Source organism: Pseudopodoces humilis, chromosome 11 (assembly GCF_049639895.1).
Source record: "Pseudopodoces humilis isolate 2021_Gansu_Grassland_sample_001 chromosome 11, ASM4963989v1, whole genome shotgun sequence".
Taxonomy (NCBI): Eukaryota; Metazoa; Chordata; class Aves; order Passeriformes; family Paridae; genus Pseudopodoces; species Pseudopodoces humilis.
In genome coordinates, this window is record NC_142210.1 from 18340319 (window position 1) to 18362535 (window position 22217).

A 22217-nucleotide genomic window follows, 5' to 3' on the forward strand; every position below is an offset into this window, starting at 1 on the left:
TTCTCAAGAAGGACAGACTGAATACTCAACCCATCTCTAGTGCCATTTATAAAGTAGTTTATGATTCATTATTTATGTCAAATTCCCACTGGAGGAAAAGGTTTACACTCCAAGCTGTTAGCCTTTTAGGCATGCTTTCTTTATTTGAAGATTTCTTTTTCCTCAGTGGTTATGAGAGCAGCATGCTACTAAGGCAAAAGATTATCCAAAATTTGCAGCCTAACATTGAGATTTGGCTAGTTTTCTGTTATGCCTCATCATGGATTTCATGCTGGGATGCAAATAGGGGCCAGTGCCTGTTTCACTGCTAATATGAGTGGAAAGAACATGCTATTTAGGAGAAGAGACACAGCCTGGCTGCTCCGGGTACACAAGAACTGGGTGGATTCTTGTAACAGCAGGAAAATTTGGTGAGCATGGATCTATTACAGTATTTCTGTGATAACTTACACCAAATGATGTGCACCAACATGAAGAATTTATGATCTAAATCAACTACAGCACAAGAAAAGATGAAAATCAAGAACTGGAAGCGTGAGGTCATTTTCTTGTTAGAATTTTACATGGGAAAAAATCAGATTGATATAGATATCAGTATGCAAAGGGGTACTTTAAACCAGTGAGTCTGGAGACATTATTGCTCTAATACAAACAACAGAAATTAATTTCTTAGTTCAGTGATTCTGTAAGGTACTGAGAATTTTCTAGAAGCGTGAAAATGAAGATAATCATTATCTCCTAGGAGACAATAATCTTCAGTAGAATCATCGTCCTGAACGTAGCTAGCAATTCTGTAGGGTTCAGTTATTTTAGAGGAAGAATTCAGAGTTTACCTGTACTTTTAAATGTTTCTGATGGGTGGATAACAACTGAAGCTTTAATATAGCTTTTGAAAAATCAGTAAAATGAAATTATTGGAGTGGGACCAATACCATTTATGATTATTTCTTGTTTATAGTCTTCTGACAAAACACAGAAACCAAATTTATTTCTTCAGTGGCTTAATTTTCACCTTTTTTTCACAGATTTCATGCTTTTGTCTCTGCAGCCATTATAGTTCATCAATTCCATTCAAAAATCATGTAACAATTTCACTTTCCAAAACAAAGACACACATTCAAAACTCCCAACAGAAATCTAAAGGTCAGGCATTTACATTTTCACCACTTAGCACCTTGCCAGCAAAAAACTCCTGTTGTCTGTTTAGCACATTCCTCATTATTCTGACATTTTTTACCCGCTAAAGGGTGATATCCCTATTTTAATAAGAATATCAGTGGATAGCAATTATTAAACAGAATCATTTCCTCTTCATACTGAAACAAACAGTTTATAATTTTAAAAATCATTGCCTTGTATAACAAATGCAGAATGTAACGATTTTTTCCTCTGGAAATGCCATAATGAGCCATCGTATCCTCTGCACCAGAGGACTGCTCCTATCCATCAATCTTGAAATGTATCAGAGACTTTTGTTTCTTTGACACAGGCTAATCTTAAATCATCAGCTTTGAGGCTGGAGAACATCCTTGCTAAAATTAATCAAAGTGACAGAGACGGGAAGAGGAGCTGATCCAGCAGTGCCGTTGCCATCTGCAATTAGAACATTCCTGGGGGGCTGTTCCTGGGGGACCCTCTTCTTGCTCTGGACTAAAAGGGCCCTGACCAGAGCAGGAGGGTGAGCAGGAAGAAGGAAAACCCTGACATCCTGCTGGGTCTTGCACCTCCCTGTGCTGAACAGTCGGTTTTTGCATCCAAGTTCATAACAGGGATGGGGTTTCATACCCTTCCCTTTCAGACACGTAATTACTCTCTCTATCAGTTTGAGTGTTTTCAAATTCCCAGCTCATTCACATTCCTTCACAGCTGCTTTTCCCTGAGTCAGGACCCCGTGTGCTGCAGCAAGTGTCTTCAGGGTTCTCAGACAGTACATACTTTATATGACACACCGGAGATTAAAGACTCCCACTATTTGTAAGGAAGTAATTTTCCAGATGGCATCTGCAGAACAGAAACCTCGGGCAACTTGGTAAACACTGTCCCTCAGTTCTCACCCAGGTTCTGAATGACTCGCACCTCGGGTGGCTGTGCTCCCTCACCTTGGGCCCGCTATTAAAATATAAAAGTTCTTCACTTAAACAGAAGCAAAGGTTAAATTCAGGATAAGGGAATAGAATCATAGAAAAATTTAGTTTGGAAAGGTCTCTGGAGATCACCTAGTGCAAAACCCTTAGCCCCAGCAAAGTATTTGTATTTATGTCATACAAAGAATCTATAAATCTGCAGGAGATAGTCTTACACAGAATCACATATTATAATATCCCTTCTAGGACCTAGAAATTAACTGAACCTATAACAACTGCAAAAAAGCATTGACAACCTTTGTATTTTTGATATCTAGTGACTGATCTAATCATAGGCTTTAGCTGGGAAATGCAATCAGGCTCCTGGGATAAGTATTAACAATATTCTTCCTAAATATGAATGATTTCCTGCCTCTCACGTGATGCAAGTCCCTCGTATCCCACTGACAGCAGGAATGAACAGTTACAATAAAAGAACAAGTATTTTGCTTTGTCTTCCTTCCTACAGTAGGCAAAAAGGAAGCTTCATTCAGCAACACCACAGCACAGCTACAGAAACCAAGAAGCTGTGTCATCCCACTCTTCCCCACACAGACAGCAGCAGCCAAATGCAAATGACATTTAATTAAAACTCTCAAGTTAGTTTAAGTTTGGAGTGCTTCCACTGAAATACGTTCTCTGACATAAAAAGAAAATTATAATCAGCCAGTATTGTGTGACCCACTGACAAGAGATCAACGGGCTTTCTGATGCAGACTGCAGATTTCATTAGTGCTCTATTAAAAAATACATTTTAAAAATTATTTTTATGACAGAAATACAGCCAAGTCAAAATAAGAAGTAATGGACAAGATGATTTTTAAAAATCCATACATCCATCATTTACTGCAACAATTTTGCAATAGCTAAGAGCATACCCTGAAGCATTTTTAATTAAATGCTATGAAACCAATAAGCAAAATGCAAAGATCCAATGCCAGGTATGGTCAGGTACAGATCTGGTAAAGGTCATCTCTCACTTCTAGTGCAAATGAATTAAACCAGACTCGAGAGAGACTAGGATCAGAGCACTTGAGTTAACCACAAGAAGTTTTTGTGCCTACAAACCATAGCTATTACACCAGCAGCAATATTCATAAAATTGGTTACAAACACTCTCAGAGGGAAGCCAGTGGAAAGATGAGCCCTGGCAGAGCTCTCTGGGCCACCTCTTCAGCTGCTTTTCTTGTGGATCCACACCAAGCACAACACTTTGAGAAAGATGAAACTCTTTACTTGCATCTGGGCACCAAAGCGTTCCCTCTGGCAAAGCAGATTTAGTAACTCCTTTGAATAAAGCTCTTAAGGAAGTCAGAGGAGCCAATAGTCTCATAAGTAGCTCTCCCAGTGACTCAATTCCAGCCCCATGCTGTAGTGCCCCTTACTTCCACTGACCTCAATGTGGGCAGGTAAGAGTTACATAAAATGGGTTTAGACCAGAAGACAGTAAAAAGAAACAGATTATTTGTGCTCTCCTTCACTTGTACCTGGATTTTCCCACCTCATCTCCCAGGAAGGGAGGCTGGGCTTGGGGACAGCTCCCAGCTGTCTTTCAGTGTCACTCATGGACACAGGGGCTGCAAACACCCACGAGAAGCTCTGACTTCAACCCATCCATCAACAATTCTGGCTTCTATAAGAATGTCAAAGTCCACCTACATTTTCCAAGAGGAGAATATAGAATCACAAGTACTCCAAACTGGTCTAAAAGACACCGCAACAAAAGCACAAGTACATTTTCCTGACGAAGATATATCTGACACTCGAGAGCTACCAGCTCCAGGAAAGGCATATTGAAAAATTACCAAGACAGAATTAGGATGAAGGATGCACCTGGCCTTCCAGGTGTGGCAGACTCACAGGAGACATCCCATCACACCCCAGCCTTTCAGAAAGAGGATCCTGAATTTATAACATATGTAGGGCTGAGGAGCCACACAATCTGGTGTGCCAAGGCATCTGATTAGTTTCAGAAGGTGCAAAGATATAGATAGGAGAAAAAAGGGGGAGGAGATGGGGAAACCAACCCCAAAACAAGCAGAAAACTATCTACATTTTGATTTATGCTTTTTTCATCCAAAATTAACTTCAACTTTTGTGAATAAATTGTCTTTCAAGGGAAGGGGGGTGGAGGGACATTTCTAGAGTAGATTTTAAAACTTTGGTTTTTGGCATTCTCAGTGGGGTTTTTTTTCAGCTGCTGGATACCATCATGAACAGCTGCTCCCAGCCACAGTGCACTTACTGCTGCCAGACTGCACGCTGAGAGCTGGAAATCTCCTGTAAGAGGAGGATTGTGAAGACTAAACCTCCACCGACTACTTTTAAGGCTGATATAGAACTCTAGAGGTTAATAATTCAATTCCAGTTTTTATTGGAATTTTTTACTGCTGTGTTTGATTATGTGGCAGACATTTAGTCTCAAGAAGAGAGGTTGCCCTGAGCAACTTGTCTCTGTTTGATATTTTCACATGCAATGGGTAAAATAACAGGGCAGCACAGATCCTGCAAAATTTTGCAAATAAGGGTACTTTTCAGTTGAAGTTTTCATACCTATTTACATCCTTGTGTACTTTTAGGAAAGCATGACAGATAATGTGATTTATTGCAAATGTCTGCATGTTGTTGAAATACAGTCATGCAATAGTTAGAAGCTTTGAAACTCTGATATTTGTGTTTCTGCAGATGCTGAATTTTCTCCCTAACTGGTCTTTTAAAAAGATTTCACTCTACAAAAATTAAGTGTCTCACTTCACTGAGTATTTTCAATAATTTAAGCAGCAGGATAAGAAGTTCATTATACAAGGTAGTTCACAAATGTTTAAAAGCCTAATTCTCTAGATTATGACTTCTGACAGGCTATATATATGAATTCAGCTAATGTATCCCTACAGAGAAATGTTATGCCTCAGAATAGAAAGTCTTTTGCAGGCAGCAGCTGGAGACAATATTTTCTTACCACGTGCAGTGCATGGAGATGCAGAGCTATAGGATTACTGCAGGCCATATTTGTGCCATGTACCTCTGGAGTTTAGGACAATCAATTTTCACTGTTTACTACCTATCTGAACTTTCTCAAGGTGGAAGTTCAGGTTCATTTGTAGTCAAGAAGATGCCAAGGACTGGACACAGGATGTTTTTGAGCTTTAGAAAATCACAGCAAAGCTTCTATTGAGAATGAACAGACAGGAGAACTTGCAAAGGCACCTTTAACCAATGTAATTCTTGCATGGTTGTAAACAAACATCATCCCTCCTCCCTTGTGACAAGGTCCTGACAGAGCACAACTCCATATACTTGCACGTCTCACTGGCATATGCCAAACATAGATTTATCTCCCTGAAAATACAAAAATACAATTAAAAATAACATAAAAAAGACTGAAAAAGACAACACATGGACTAGGAAACAAAATAGAAATTGCACAAGCATATGTCAATTAACTGTCCATTTCAACAGAATTATTAGTTATTGAAAATACATTCTTACAAAACAGATCACACCAGGGAAACAGAGGCAGATGCAACTACACATAGAACAAGTCCAAAGCCAGTTATCTCTGTTTTAGCTTCCCTCAAAGTTAGTACATAGGACAAGTTGGAAGTGGGAGGTGCTAAGTTAGAGCAACATGCTGTGCTGGTTTTCCAATTCCACAGCTGCTGTGAGACTGCCCTAACTTGAGTGGAATTCTTCTGAAATCCACAGGTTTTAATCATTTCCTGTAACTGCAAATAAAAGTGCACTGCCATGATGAGTTCCTTATAATACAGCTATATTTGCTGACCTCCACGTGTTGTAGGTTCTTGATTGCTCCCAATGCCTTTCAAACTCTCTATGCTACAGGTTCTGTGGCAGATCCTTTGGGAAGTTTAGACTGACAAAGTCCATGGGAAAAGTGGGGTTTTTCCCTCTGAGCTTTTGATGACAAACATTGAGAACAGCCCTGCAGAGAAGGACTTGGGGGTGCTGGAAATTCTTTGCTCAGAGGGTGGTGAGACACTGGCTTCCCAGAGAAGCTGTGGATGCCCCATCCTTGTTGAAGGCCAGACTGGATCGGGTAACCTGAGCTAGTGGATGGTATGCTGGCATGTGGCAGAAGGGTTGGAATTTCATAATCCTCAAGGTCCCTTCCAATCCCAACCATTCTATGAAAAGTGCTTAAAAAAATAGTAAAATTGTGCTGCAGATATGTGAGTATGTAAGCAGAGAAGCTTTCAGTGTGTGCTGTGTGCTTGTTATCTCACTTCATGTCAAACACCTCTGACATGACATACTTCATGAGGTCTGATGATCTCATCAGTCTTCTCTTTCTCTTTACTTCTGGCATTTTCTATTATCTCTGTTCTCTCTTCCTCTGTCTGATGTTGGCAGTTTTCACAACAGCTGTCTCTGTTCTCCTGAAACCAGGAGACAAGTATTTCTCTGTAAGTATACACAATCCCTGATGGTATTTGGAACAGGGAGATGTGGTGAAACTGGTAATAGGATTGTGAACCTCACCAACAGCTCTTTATTTTTTATTTTTTTTTAAACCTGTACAAGGACCTGATAAGGAGTATTTACCACCCAGGAGCTCTGGCTTGCTGCAGCTGTGCACACTTGCACACCAACTGGGGCTATCTCCAGGCTCTACCTAAATATTCCAGATGTTTCATTATCATATTTCCCCATCATTCACAATACAATTATGAGCTTTGTTTGCCGCAGGGAATCAAGCAAAGCCTAAAGTTGGAAATTTCAGTCACAAATGGGTTTGTGCTGACTGAATACAAACTTGGGCTGCTTTTCAATGTTCATTTTTAATGGATTCTAAATGCTTCCACTAATTCAGGAACTCAACCGATTAAAACAAGAGAAGGAGGACTTATTTTTTTGCTAAATGTAATTCCTGCTTAGGGGATTTACTGAGCACCCCTTAGAGCTGGAGGATGCAATGGGATTGGGAGCATTTAACGTCTTACAGTGTCAAGCCACAACCGCTGTCTAAATGCCTCCAGGTTAATGCTCTGAGGGCAGATAACAAGGCTGGCCTGTGTCCCATCCCTAACAGACAGGGAGTTATATTTAGGCTTTAAATGTACATTTTTTAGTCCTTACACACATCAAAATAGGCTGTTATATCTTAGACAAGTTTTTATCTTTATACAAGAGTCACATTAACTACAACCACAATCCAGGGTATAGTTTCTGGTTTTGTAATTGCATTACTCAGACTTAGGAAGTACTTAAAGAGCACACCACATTCATGTTCTCAGGGGCTTGTAATACAGCAGTACCAGCTGTAGATAGGCAGCAGTATAAAACCTCACAACAGGAGAATCTGTAGTATTTTAAACTGGCTTCTAGCCATTTTGATAATTGATAGTTGATAACTGCTAGAGAACAACAGCTAGCGTTCTGGATTTCTCTGAGCACAAATGCTGTTATTCTTCTATAGCTAATTTTATATCATAATTTCCCAGCAACCTAGATGAGACAAAGTATCTCTATGATGCTTGTGGCTCTTGACTCCTATTTCAATCATTTTATACGTGAAAGGAGTAGAAGACTACAGACACAGTTATTGCAAAAAGGACAGCCTAATCTTTGATTTCACATTTATAACTGAAATTAGTTTAAAAAAGAAAAGACTGTGGAAAAATATTTTCTCTTTAAAGTGGTGAGGGACATGCATAAGCTGTGCTTATTCATTACCCTTTGTGCTACATTCCCTGATTTCTTTCAATTTGTCTTTTACACTGAAATCCTCTCAGCCAGGATGTTGCTGTATTGGCTCTGGCCTTCACAACTCTGAACAACTTTCAAGAAGTTAATAGTCCTTTATAGATGTGTTTCCTTACATTCATCCCCCATTAGGACCCCAGGGCGAAAAACATCAAGCTCTCAAAAGTTGTTCTGTTCTACTGTAAAGATGACAACTGCATTGCAAAAATTTCCCACTGAACCCCCAACATTGCAATAAAATTCAGAAATTCCTTTACATCCCTGTAGTCCTGCTGGTTTTATTCCACTTGCTGCCAACATTAGGTCATTTTTACAAAATGAACAACTGAGAAAGGAGATTTTCATTTGGAGTTCATCCATAGAAGCAGCAAGCCAAACAAAGGAAGAAAGATGCATCTAATGCAGCAAACATTGATGTAGCATTGTTTAAAAAAAAAGCCAAAAAACCAAGAAATTCCTTTTGGTTGAATATACATAAGTTGGTTTTAAACGTCCATATTTCTTTTCACTGAGAGGGCTTGTTCAGCATGACTCAGCATACAATTTTAATAAACATTAGATATACATAGTTTTTTCAGGAAAAATATAGCACATATTAGGTTTATAATATCTCCAGCTTTTGGAGAAAGTCTTCTCTGGAAAATATTTTGAGATATCAGTTACAAATGTTCAGTTACTGATTTCTTTCTGAGCTATATATTTTTCTGTCACCTCTGCAACAGGATAACTTGGACTTAGTAAAAAATCCCATTTGATTCAAAGCTAACTACTTTCATAATTTTGCATGGCATCGATAGTCACTTCTGGGTCAAAGAAACAATTTTTTCATTGTGATTTTTCCAGTCAGACAATGAGCCAAAGACTCACAAGCCAGAACAGGCAGATGCAGTCTGGATAGGAACATTTACAAGGGTATTGTCATAGCATTTACACTGGTGCTGGTGCCAAATGAACAGAAGTTCCAGCAGTTCTTCTGATAAATCTATGTTTCAACACTGCTTTATTCAGAACATCTTGTAAGGTGATCATTATTCCAGACCATTCTCATATATTTTTCTAAATAACGATATTAAATCAATATATAAACATGGAAGGAGAAATGCCAACACTGTATGATAGTTACTGCAACGGGATCTGTGTCGCTAAGAGGCCACAGCTGAGATTTATTGGTCCACAGTGTAACTCCAAATCAGCAGTTTCAGTAGAGAATACTTCCCATCCCCCTATAGAAAGAGTACCTCTTGTTTTTAGGTATGGTATTCTGTATAAGAAACAGAGTAGAGGGCAATACACATCAGGGCAAGCATCTTAGTCACAAAAGAAAAGAGAAATATCTAATTTTAGTTCTGTAACAGAATTTCTGATTCACTGAACATGGAATTCTCAGACAATGAATTTCAAGTGTCAATAGATTTATTGCAAAATAAAATTAAGGATAAAAAACTAACCTTCATTGCTATTTCACAGATTATTTCCTAGGAGGATTTATAGAACTCATACTAGACGCAGACAGCAAGTGATTATCTGGAGTTCAACTACTACATTCAATAGAACACTACTGTGATAGCAGGTGCTCTGCTGCCTTTTGGGCTGCACTAGAAAGAGTAGAAAAGTAGCATCAAAAAATAAAGAGGACGTCCAGCAGAGAATCCTAAGGACACTAAAGGGAGATGCAAACTGAAAATACATTAAATGCTCTCAGCACATCACACCTGCCCTGAAGTGTGAACCCAGGAGAAGAAAGGTAGCAGTTTCCCAAAATAAAACATTCCCCTCCAGATCATTTGAGATCCTTTCTCCAGGCTGCTGAAACCCCTGCCCGGGGGAGTATTCGGCACCATCAACTCCCAGAGGAGAAGTGAAGTGCTGACACATTGATGTGAACAGCAGAATGGTTTTTGGGGATGTATCTCATGAGGAAGGTGGAGGGAGCGAATCAATGTCCCCATCTGAGCTTGGTTTTCTCCAAGCTGAAAGGTCAGAGAGTCAGCAAAGATGCTCCTCTGACTATATATATATATGTCTTAGAGGATATTCCCTGCAAGATACAAGTGATGTACAAAACAAAGACTTTTTCTATCTGTTATATATCAGGTCAGCTAAGGTGAGCACAAGGCATGCCATAACCTCAAAAGCTAGGAATTACTAAGAATTACTATATCACATGGTATCACACAGCCCAGAAACTCAAAGCCGCTTTCTCAATGATATAAAAAAACCTTGGGATGAAAGTTCTCCTTCTTGTGGTTCCCACAGTATTTGTAACCATTTAAAATGTCATCTATAATTTGCTGATCTGGTGATATCTGTAATACTCCTCATTAGAGTTAAATGGCTAACTTGATATAGTCACAAACAAGTCATGCTCAGTAATAGGAGCTCTAAATTAGGCAGCTACAAGAAAAACCGTCTTTTGTTCTTGATCCTTCTCTTGTGCACAGAAAACCAATCGTGCACAGAGCCTTTGGTTCATAAATAAACCAGGAAAATTCAGACTGAAATTTCAAATTTAGTCACAAAATGCAAGCACTTGATGCATTCATTGTGTGTCTCTTGTCTGCATTTACTCTCAGAGCTCACATTTGCACAGAAGACAATGCCTTCTTTTAATTAACAATCGATTTCCAGCTATCCTTGTGCATAGAACGTGCATATTTTTACATTTGCAAGCAGATCTTTAAGAGAGTTTCTAAAACCTCACAGCCTTTGGTAATGTAAGGATATTTATAGAGTGCAAAAAAAATATTTCAAGCCTGTATATGGAAATAATACACAGTTCAACAATATTGTCACAGACAATAGAGAAATAAAAGGTCAGCATGTAACAAAAACACCAACACAAAAAAAACCCAAAAAAACCCAAAAACAAATCATTGGAGAAAACAGAAATAGCCTCAGCAGGTATATGAGGAGTAATTCCTCTATTTCACTATTCAGGGAACAGGAGCATGAAAAAGAGAAAGGTTTTTTCCAACACTTTCAGGATAGCATGGTAACATTTGAAAGGAGATGGTTTTTCATGTATTAAGATAAAAGTTCTCAGTCTGCCGTAGCCAAAATCTCTTCAACCATTGGCACTGTTACTGACCAAAAAAACTCTTACTCTACTAATGAAATGAGGCAAACTGTGTGTAAAAACTCAGGTGTAGTTTGATGAGTGGACAGTGCTGTGTGAAAACTCCAAGCTATCCTTTGCACTTCCCTGACCAGGAATCAGCTGCTTGAAATTTTTTCAGTTGCCAATGTCTCCACAGGCACTTCATGTTAAGGTGTGAACAGGAGAGGAAAAAAAAATCCTTGTCTTGCTGTGGACACTCTTAGTTCAGCTTTGAGACCAAGCACAGCTTGGTAGGGTTTCAAACAAGGCTGCCTTGTGACCCAGGAGTAGCCTCCTTCCCTCCCTTCCAGGGAAGCACCAGTGTTTTCCGATCCTACTGGGCAATTGACATAATTATAGGTAATTCTTCCTCCTCCTGACCAGGCAGTGCCTACACAGTGCCAGTACCACAGGTTGCCTCACTCTTGGAAATCCTCCTTCCCTCATCTTTGCTGGATCCTCTCTGGCACTGATCTCTTGGGACAGACACACAATTCTCACTTCGCTTTTCACCCCGTGAACACCTCCCCATAGGAAGGACAGATTCAATTCACTCTCTTTATGAATACGCAGCTCTAATTAGCTAATAAGCAAGTTTCTTGGAGCCTGAGATTCTGGCAGTAGCTCTGGTGTGTTATCCTACCTCAGTAACTCCCCTGTAGCAAACTTGGAGTTGAAGCACATGTCACTGGGCCTCTCACTGCTATCACCATCTGCGGCAGCTTCTTTTATTCCTCAATTATGCTCGTGCTATCTGGGCTGAAAAAAATCTTCTAGTCTTTGCCAGTCTAAGCATATGCCTGTGTATTTATTCAAGTAATTTTTAACGATCTGAGCTGACAATGCTATCTTTCATATTATTTCACTGTGGTTTCATTAATAAGAAGTGTCTCACGCTTAATGGGAAAAAGTGAATTTGGGATAAAACGTCCTTATTTACAAGATTTTCAGAGCAAAATGAAGCAGCAGAGTGTTTCAGTAAATAAAAAATCCAGAGTGCTGACTGATGGACTGATTTCAGTCAGTCATAGCACTGTCATTAGAGAAGCTATCTAAGGCCACTCTCCGTTCCTAAATACAAAAAGAGACAGGATAGTGAACTAGCTACAGCACTATAACAACAAATTGACCTTTCTTTCTTTCCCTGTGCTGGCTCAGTTGCTTTCCTCACTGAGTAGAAAGGAAAGATAGATATATATAAACATATTTGATACAAATAATTATGTTTGAAACTCTACACCCAGGTTAGCACCTACCTCACCCACCCTGGGGTGCCAGAAATACCCAACCCCTCTCCAGGTGTTTGTCAGCCCCATCCTGGGCTAGTCCTTGGTACAATGAGACATGAGTGAGCTGCTGCACCCCGTTCCTTTAGCTATGAGCCTGATCATTCTCTGATAAAAAGCACATTTATTGAGGCTGCCTACAAGCCATTCAGAAGATGGTCCCTCATCCCTGCTCCTTCACTTGAGCAAGATTGATTTTGATGTTCAAGAACAGTCTGTGGCAAATAAATGTGATCTTGTGGAAGGAGACATCAGCAGAGTATAGGACTGCACTGCACAATTGAGATAGATTTATTTTTTTTTATGGAACCTCTGAGAAGAAGTATTTCTGACAATAGCTATTGTGCTACTGTCAGGCTGCTTAACCTCTCCAGCTTTAGGTTACTGTGCCCTGGGGTGTAGGGGAGATTTAGTTTAGCTTTAACTACACAGGACAGACTGGTGCAAGATTTGACATCCCAGCTGAAGAGGCACAATCCATTAATTGGAGCAACTGTACCTCCAAGGGGTTTTGTATCTGCCAGGACCCAGTTTTGAAATACAAGTAACATCATTTACATCATTTACAAGAAAATAATCACAATGGAAGCTTCTTGGAAAATATAACTGATTATTTAGCAAATTTTTTGCATATGAAATCTTAATTAAGATGTTTTGAGAATTAAGAATTTCTTCATAAGGGCCATTTGCTGTTACCAGCTGCTTTTACTACTTGGTCACAGAAATCATGTTGTAGATACCCACAGAGTTTTTATTAAACAAAATTGCTACACTACCAGCCAAACTAAGCTGCTGAAAAAAGTGTGGACTCACCACCTTTTTAATTGCACTGCAGACATCCTCAAACTGAGAGTTAACAACTGAATTTGGTGATACTGTTGAATTACAGAAACAAAAACAGAGAACTTGCTTCCCTAATGAGGAACTTGCCAACCTAAGCACAAGAGGACTGCAAAACACTGCACTTTATAAACATTATACACTCTTAAAGCACACATTTAAAAGGTGTGTATAAAGTGAGTGAATAAGTGCATAATTTTCTTTTTTGCTTTAATGTATACTTTTTACTATATAAGTATGCAAAAATAAATAGGTAAAAAAAAATCTGTAGGAGAGGAACATGACTATTCAAGCAGAACAGTATGGAGAATATCTGATATCAGTGATGTGCTGGCTATCAGAAATAGAGATATTGCTTTCAGCTCCTTGTAGAACAGGCCAGGTGCTAATTACTGTCATTGATATGAAAATGAAATTAAATCCACCAAAGCAAAAAAGAGTATAGAATACTTGCAAATGCACACCAAAGAGCAGATTACAAATGCAACTGATTTGTCCCATTATGCCAATAAATGATCTTAAACAGTAAAGATAGAGGACCAGGCTAGATGGAATTCTGAGCACCCTGATCTAGGTGTCCCTTGCCCAGGGCAGGGAATTGGAACTAAATTGTCTTTAAGATCCCTTCCAAATCAAATCATTCTATGAGTCTTTGCTCAGAATGAACTTATAGTTTTCCAAGGCAGCTGAACTTATGATTAGGTCTAGAAGTAATTACTAATGCACCTACTTGTTTTTTTTTTTTCATTTTCATAATGTATTTGCAATATTAGAGTAGAAAAGTCCATTCTCCACACTAAGAGTACACGTCAGAGAATTAGGAACATCTTTTAAAAGCACAATCATAATACCTCAATTTTAAGAATTTCTCCCTGAAGGTTTCCAAACTGTGTAAATGAAGGGACAGTAGCATAATCCTCTCCAAATGGGTTTATATGATGCTGCTAATGCTGCTTTTATATGATGCTGTTAATGCTGCTTTTGCAGCATTAACATACTTTGGTACTTCTGATGAGATCATTCCAAAGCTGAAAGTGCATGCAGAGGCCGTGTCTAGGTCAGGGACATGAAGTTATTTTGCTACAACACTGTAATTCCAGTTCCTCATTTACTATCGCCATTGTCTGATAAATGACAATTTACTCTTTTTAGGGAATAAAAATAAGGGAGTAAATATACTCTACTATACAGGTTAAAAATAGGGTTTTATTCTGGAGGTAAGTACACCCAGATTCTGAACCCTTTGTTGCAAAGAACACACAGCACAAGAGACTCAGAATGAATTTTGGGTCAAGGATACAGCATAAAGACCCTTTATTACCAAAGTGCTAAAAGAGTTCTACTTTTACATCATTCACTGTAGAAAGGACTGAAATCTTAAGGTTGTAGAAAAAATATTACATAATAAATTAAAGGGTACCAAGAGTTTATATTATGGTGGAAATCAAATGTTTGTATTTGGAAGGCAAAATTTATCCTGGCAGCATGTAGAACCACGGCTGGAGAGAACTCATATAGGTTAAGCAAAAAAATCTTAAAAGTATTTTTCAATCATAAACTATCCTGATCTGTTGTTTTCAAACCTGCCATCCAGTATGATAAGTTTTTCTTATTTAATATGTACAGGTCTCATCATAGATGATGAGGTAGTAACATCAATCTGCTTCAAAACAAACCAAATCACAAACTTCCAGCTACCCTTTGTTACTTTTTTGTTCCATTTATTCTCTGCCTAATCATCTTTCTAGCCTTTTACATGGTAGAAGCACATATATTTTTATGTTGGGATTAAATATATTTTAGCATTTCATGTTTATAAAAACTTTCATTGTTTTTAATAACGTTTGAGCAAGGTGTTTAACAAGCAAGCCAGAGAAAAACAAAAATCCCAAACAGAATTAAATCTGGTATGATTATACACAAACCATGAAAGAATCTGAATGAAAACAATAAACTGAGGACATGAATTTTGATCACATAATGTTTACCCCATATTTATAGAACTCAAATCCTGAGATTTTTCATCCTAATCTTCAATAAGAGTTAATAGTGGTGACACTGCATTACAAACTGTCTTCAGTGCCCAAGCTGTCATCCTTCACAAACAAAACCAGAACAATCAAAATAAGTAATTTAAGAACTAATACAATTTTTAAATGGTTCTGAGATTAGGTACCGAGTAAGAGACATATACCAATTCATTTATCTAAATACATATCTCATTTTTCAAAACAGTATGCAGAATTTTATCTGATTCTAAAATAACAGGGCATCTGAACAGTCACCCTCATTCAACATAATTTGAATTATTTGAGGACTTCCAAAGAAAGAGTAAAACCTTGACTATGAAAATAATCAATTTGGACTCTTAATCTGGTGATGTAAAACAAAAGGAAACAACAGGCAACGGTTATTCCCCTCCAGCAGTTTTGATAAACATCTCCATTATATTCTTTAGAGGAGTACCAGTTCCCTTCTGTGCAGAAACCCACATTTTCAGGACTTGAAAATTATCTTAAAACTCTCACAGAATTGTATCTGTAGGATATGATCATATTATTATGCATTCAAATATTTTTTTCTAGCTGTCAGAGATTCCTTTATCTTTTAAATTGTGTTTATTCCTTTGCTTGTCTTTTTCTCATTCTAAATGTCTGATAAGTGTCTGCCCAATCTACAAAAAAGTCTGCACTAAAAAAAATAGGGCTAATGGGACCTAATTCCTTTTCTGGCTACACAGGTGTACAACTGTGAAGTTCAGGATTTAATAATGATATCAGAAACAAGAACAACAAAATCTGCAAACACCAGAAAAAATGCATATTTCTATGTTCCAGGCTGGCAGAGCATAGATTATACTTTTTAAGCAGCAGAACTTGCATAACTTTCTTTTAAAAATAACTTGCATCATATTCCAGACACAGTTATATGTCCAGTTGTCTTTTACACATCAAGTATCATCATACACTTTTCATTTGTCCCAAGTGAAGATGTAATAAAAGAGAGAATCAACCCACAGACTGATCATCCCAGAGATGACCCACTTTTTTCTCCGAAATTGAAGGCAGACTGCTTCAAGATACTTGAATATCACCTTTCACATGAGGCCAAAATACTTCTATGTTACCATATCCACGTGCATTTTATTATTGAGAAAATTTAGTGATATCAAGATACTACAGTTAAGGCACAACAGCTTCTGGAAACAGCTGACTTTGTATGGGTTTATTTTCTTTAAATAAATAGGACTTTTAAGCTATGCCATGACTGACTCCATATTTTGCTCTGGTCAATACTGCCTTTGCTAAATTAATGTCAATAAATTAGTGTTTTGACTCTTAGGACAGCACAACTGGGAGTACAGAAACCTGTCTCACAGTGGCAGAGTTAAAGACAAAGATAATACAAAAGCAGATCTAAGCAAAACTGTCAGAAACAAGATTCCCAACATCTATAAACATTTGTGACAAGCATGCAAGAAGTTAAATGTTTGTCTCAAGCTCTGTAGCTCAAACCATTTTCTGAGGGTACAGAAGAACAGCTGTTAATTTCACTGAGGGTCACCTTACTGCTACACCTATAAAAGAGTTTCTAAAAGACAGGCTCAGAAACAGCTGCCTTGTAACAGCTTGCCTGTTCCAGTTAACTCGGAGCAATGTTTCATATTCTGCATTTCCTACAAAGACTATATTCGTGCTCACCGATAAGCTGCTGATTTTTCCACATAAAATACCACCACTTCTCAGTTTGTTTCATTGCTTTTCCTAAACAGACTGCAGAGTTAGTCTGAGGTCTCTTGAAACAAAACCATAAAAATTGTGTAGCAGGAGGTGAGGAGCCCCTACCACTTCAAAGAGCAATACATCATGTGCTGGGAGGAAATGAGGGAGCAAAATCCATCATGTGTGCAGTAAACATTTAAACAACAGACAGCACTTTAGTCACAATTTTTTATTTTGAAAGTGATCTGATCTCCTGGAATTTCACTTGAACAGGTAAATTATTCTAATTCAGCACATGGGTCATTATGGCAATATAGCAAATAATAGCAAGTAATTCTGTTGCTATGTGTATATTATCAATGGGGATCATGATACTGAAGTCAACATAAAAGGAACTGAAATTATGGGAGAGAAAATGCTTCAGTATTAATTCTCTGCTGAAGATACCAAACAAATTTTAAAGTGCCAGTTGCTAAACTCAACAATTTCACAAAGTTCCTTGACACAGAGTAAGAAGAGATGAAAGAAATCCTGCAGCTATTTCCTAAGATTTTTGAAGTCATATACCATTGTGCAGTCAAAGAACTCATCCCTTTGGTGATGCAATTCCAAATTATTAAGAAGTCAATCAAATAAGTGCTAAAAAAATAGTTTCTACATATTCACAATGGTCTTATTAAAATAAGATGAAAATTGCAAAGAAAGAAAAGACTGCAAAGCATCTCATCCAAGCCTTCTATCACAAGAAGATATATTATATAACTCATTTGTAAAAGGATCAGAACCTTAAACAACCTCTAAGTAGTTAGTTCTCTCCCAGACTTCCTTCTTACCAGCCCTGCTCTTTATTCCTGGCTGGATTTCCTGTTTACAGTTAAATCATCATTATTGTTCCAACACTACAGTGTTGTTATCTTCTTGTTATCTCAAACTGTGCACTTCCTATTATACTCCAAATAAAACTCTTTGATTCAAGTGAGAAAAACCTTATTTCACATCCTCCTCCTCCTCTCAGCCTGCAGGAATCATACTAGCTTATAGAGAATGAGTTAGGTTTGACAGAATTGTTTATTAATTTCCAGTCATAATTTGTGTTCCGGTGTGTTAAGTACAGTAACTTTGCACAAGTTCTTGAGAGCAAAATGGGTCTTGCAGAGCTTCCTCCAGAGATGTTTTGGAAACTGTCCCACTTGGCTTTGGGAATGAATCTTCAGGCTTCAGACTGAGACAGCTTCTCAAGGGAGCACACGTGATGTGTCAATAAACAGAAAACCTTACAGTGCCATTTCAGTGCAAATGCTTCTCAAACTGGAATGCAATTTAACCACCCTACCGACTTTTAAATAGATATAAGACACAGCCCAGTAAGGGGAAATGTGAATATTTATGCTGATTGCCTTTTATCTGCTTTTGTCCCTTTCTTTGCCATTTTTCTCGAATGCAGTCAAGTCTTTCCATAGTAACACTGAAATCTATTATTCCATCAACATAAGAATGAAAAAATGGGTAAAGGGATGAAAGAAGAGTAGAACACTGTGAACTCAGCCAATATGGATTTAGCTGCTTTACTGTAAATTACTTCTTGGGCAAGTCTTCTTATAGCTGCTTCCTTGTCTGTGGCCAACTCTGTCTGTATTTCATCAGAACCTTGTAAGAATAAACTACTGAGGGTCACAGGTCAAAAGAGTGGATAATCACTAACAGAGAGTTTGATAAGAGGTTCCAAATAATACAAATACAATATCAAAGTAGTAGCTCAGGTTCTGAAAGCTGCTCTACCCTGACAATGCTGCTTCCAGTTCAGGACTGAGAGCTTGTTCACATTTCCTCACCATGGTCAACCGAGTACTGCATAAAGGAATTGTGTTCCCATTTATCTCAGATATATACCTGACTTCATTAGGCTTGCAATAAAAAACTACCACCAGCTTTGATGAAACAGAATTTTCTGTTTAAATATCCATTTTGTATTGTTCCATAAAACTGCCTCACCATACGTTTCCTCATTATTTTTAATTGTATATAAAGTGCAAGATATAACACCACTAGAAAAAAGCAGAAAAGTATAGAAGAGAAGAAAGACATATGCAGAAAACATGAACATAAAAGCCTGAGAAGGGGAAAGATTGAAGTCATAAAGAGACTGTATGCAAATCAAGAGCTCAAAGTTGTATTGTGGACACTGGAACTCCCATTGTACCATTGTATAGCTTTGTGTGCTCATTTTGAGAAGTAGATATCTTAGCACTGCAAAATTTAAAAAAAAATAAAGCCAAGTTTTTCCCTTCATTTTTATTTTCAAGTTGCACAAAATGGGAAGATTTGTGGAGCCTAAAGCCATTTGGAATAGGCTGCTTAGCTGGTACTCTAATACATCAGCTGCTGGGGGATCTGGAGGGCAGCCAAGCCTTCCAAATCCAACACCTTCAGCAGCACAGGAAGACAACAGCTGCTAAAACTTAAAGTTTTCACTAATGCACCTTTCATAAAGTTTGCTTTACAAAGGCTCTCCCAACCAATAAAGATATTTAAAGTGCAGACCGGTACTTCAAGATGTCCTGAACTGCTGGGTTTTATTTTTATTTTGTTTTCAAACACTTCAATTCAATAGCCTAGTGAGAAAGGTCAGGACATCTGGCCATACTTTTTGGCATTACATTCATAAATGCAGAGAGGTCTTATCCTGTTTCTCCTCAGCTACAAAGGGAGATGTCCCTGAGCCCAGAAATCCTGCCATACCTGTACCTGCACTCTCTGAAGATAATTTTTTTTTTATTATATCAAATTCCTTTAAGGAAAACTGTCTTAAAATTTCTATTTTACAGAAGCTTAAATTTAAACATGCCTATGTTGAGATAATATCTGTGAAGAGGGATGCATTGTAGTGTGTCAATTAAAGCTGAAACAGCTTGGTAGGATCTTTGGAAAATAAATGGAACAGCACAGGTTTGTGTAAAGAAGGAATACTTTCTTCATGTATACATAAAAAAAAAAAAGAAAATCTGATCATTTCTTTCTGCTCACTTTCTCACAAGAACAGATGCTATAAATATTCCTGAAAAGTGAATTTAAGTACCTTAAATATTTGTCAAAAGCAAACTTATAATTATGAAATGGTTTTAGATAAAATCCTTTTATTGCATAGATGACAACAAAGAATTTCTGCAATTAATCATTATAGTTTAAATACTGTTGTCAAAATGTCAAACATTTACAAAGCACTGGCTGTTGGCTTTTCATATGCAAGAACAAATTTGCAAATCACTGTAATGAAGAAAATAATTACAGAATTATAGAGTATTGCACTAAATAGTAATGTTTCAAGTGTGACCATGTGTCCATTCTGATCCACCCATCTGGACCTGAAGGTGATCTCTTGGTCCCAAGCACTTAAGGCTTTATCATAGATGAGCAAGGTTACAAAGCTATATGCATCACTTATTAAAAAAAAAAATTAAAAAATCAACTTTATGCTGCCCAAGAAATTTACATTAATATGCTCTTACAGTAGTTTAATTAAATATTCATTACAAAGTACCACATCTAAATAGCGTGCCTTGTACAAAACTGAATTTGGAACTATTCAGAAACAGCAGCAGAAAATAAAAAATATTTCCTTACAAAATCCTGCTAAATCAGCATACTCATATGGAAATCTCTGTTACTATCCATTACCTGATCCCAAAGGATAAACTTAGAGAAATTGTTATTAAAGTTTGAACCCAATGCTATTAGAAATATTTAGCGTCAGGGGAATACTCTGAGCTCTACTCCTTATTTTGCTGTGGAGATACTACCTAAAGGAACTGTTGCATTTTTTTAATGTACCAAATACTGAAATACTGACACATTTCTCAGTTTTTCTTAATCAGTATGTTCCATTAAATCAAATCACGCATTTTTTCCTTCATCAATTCACATTTGTCATGATTTGCACATGGGTTGTCATGTTCTACATCATGATTGTTTCCATTTCTATATTGCAAACCAATAGGGAATGATGAAATTTATTTACTAAATTGTTAAACTGTGGTTTACATGAGCAAGTAACTTACCTTGCAAACCTCCACCACCAACAAACTGTTCATTTTGAAGTCCTGGCAAGTGTAAAATTAGCTGTTACAGAATTACAGGGTTTGAACAATAAAATGCTGTACCAGGTAAATTTATGTAACTCTTTGGCTTGCTAAGAAACAACAATTAGTATTGAAGGAGACTAAGTAAATAGCACCTTAAAAAATAAAAATTCTATAACAGTTATTGTAATAAATGTGCTGGAGATTTTAATTTCAGTTGCAGTTGACAACAGTAACAAGGTTACCCTGACCATAGGAAAACTGGTTTTATTTATCTCCAATTCTTCAGCCTAATGGCTTCATAGGCAAGAATTGGTTCCACAGTGGTCTCTACAGGGCTGAGAGACCAAAATTTTCAAGGTTACCTACCTTACATAGGACAGCAATATTAATTTCTAGTCAATAGAATAAAAAGCTGTATTTTCCAGTGAATTGTTCCCCTGTGTACCTCTCTATCAGAATCTGAAAATATAAGCTATTCAACTGCATTGTCTTTCTCTTCGGTATCCAGGCAATTGCTACCAGTTTCTAGTTTCAAAATGTTTCACATACCATAGGCTGAGCAGCCAGAAATGTCAAGCTGACTTACACACAGGAAAGTTTAAGATCTAACTTTTAAAAAAAGGTAGCATTAAACCACTTGCTTTGCTCATAAAAAAATAGCACAGAGGTATCCTTTGGGTTGCTTTTCTCCATTGTAGCATGGCCATTTTAAACTGCTGAGACATTTTATATCTGGTGTCAGCCACTCCCAGGGCTTTGCAGTTACGTGTGTGGAGGATGAACAGCAGGCACTAATACGAGTATCATGACTCTTTTCAGGCAGTAGGTGAAACCTTGAAGAAAAAGTGGCTCTGTCTTCAAAAAAGTGACCTGACCTTTGCTTTGGTGGGTTTTTACTCTGCAAGAAATAAAAAGCACTGCATGCTTTCCAATGCATCCTTCCTAGCTGATAAACTATTTTGTTCTAGCACTCAGCACAAAAGGACTACATTTTATAAAGACCAATAGCATGCTATTAGTGCTAGCTAATGATAGCTCATGTGTCATACTGGAAACAAGCTTCATAGACCTGGAATATGTCATATGAATCATGAACAAACACGTAATTGGCCCAGAACCTTTGATATGCTTACCAATTAAAAGTAATTTTCATTGAACTTAATATATTTAATTTTACAATGACTTTGCAGTTCTTTGGATATCAAAGGCATCACAAATCCAGCATGCTTATCATTTATGACACTTCTGCTCTGAGAATTTCTTGCAGCATGCAAAGAACTCTCTGTAGGGTATCTGTGATGTGTTGCACAAGCAAGCTAATCTAATATTGACCTGATCAGTAATAA

The 22217-nt window shown here is 37.6% G+C and overlaps 1 protein-coding gene across 8 annotated transcripts in view; it reads left to right on the top strand.

Moving 5' to 3' along the window:
- The window catches only part of PEX5L (peroxisomal biogenesis factor 5 like), a 106374-nt gene that overhangs the window by 42325 nt on the left and 41832 nt on the right, over window positions 1-22217 (top strand). The gene's annotated exons all lie outside the window — the stretch shown is intronic.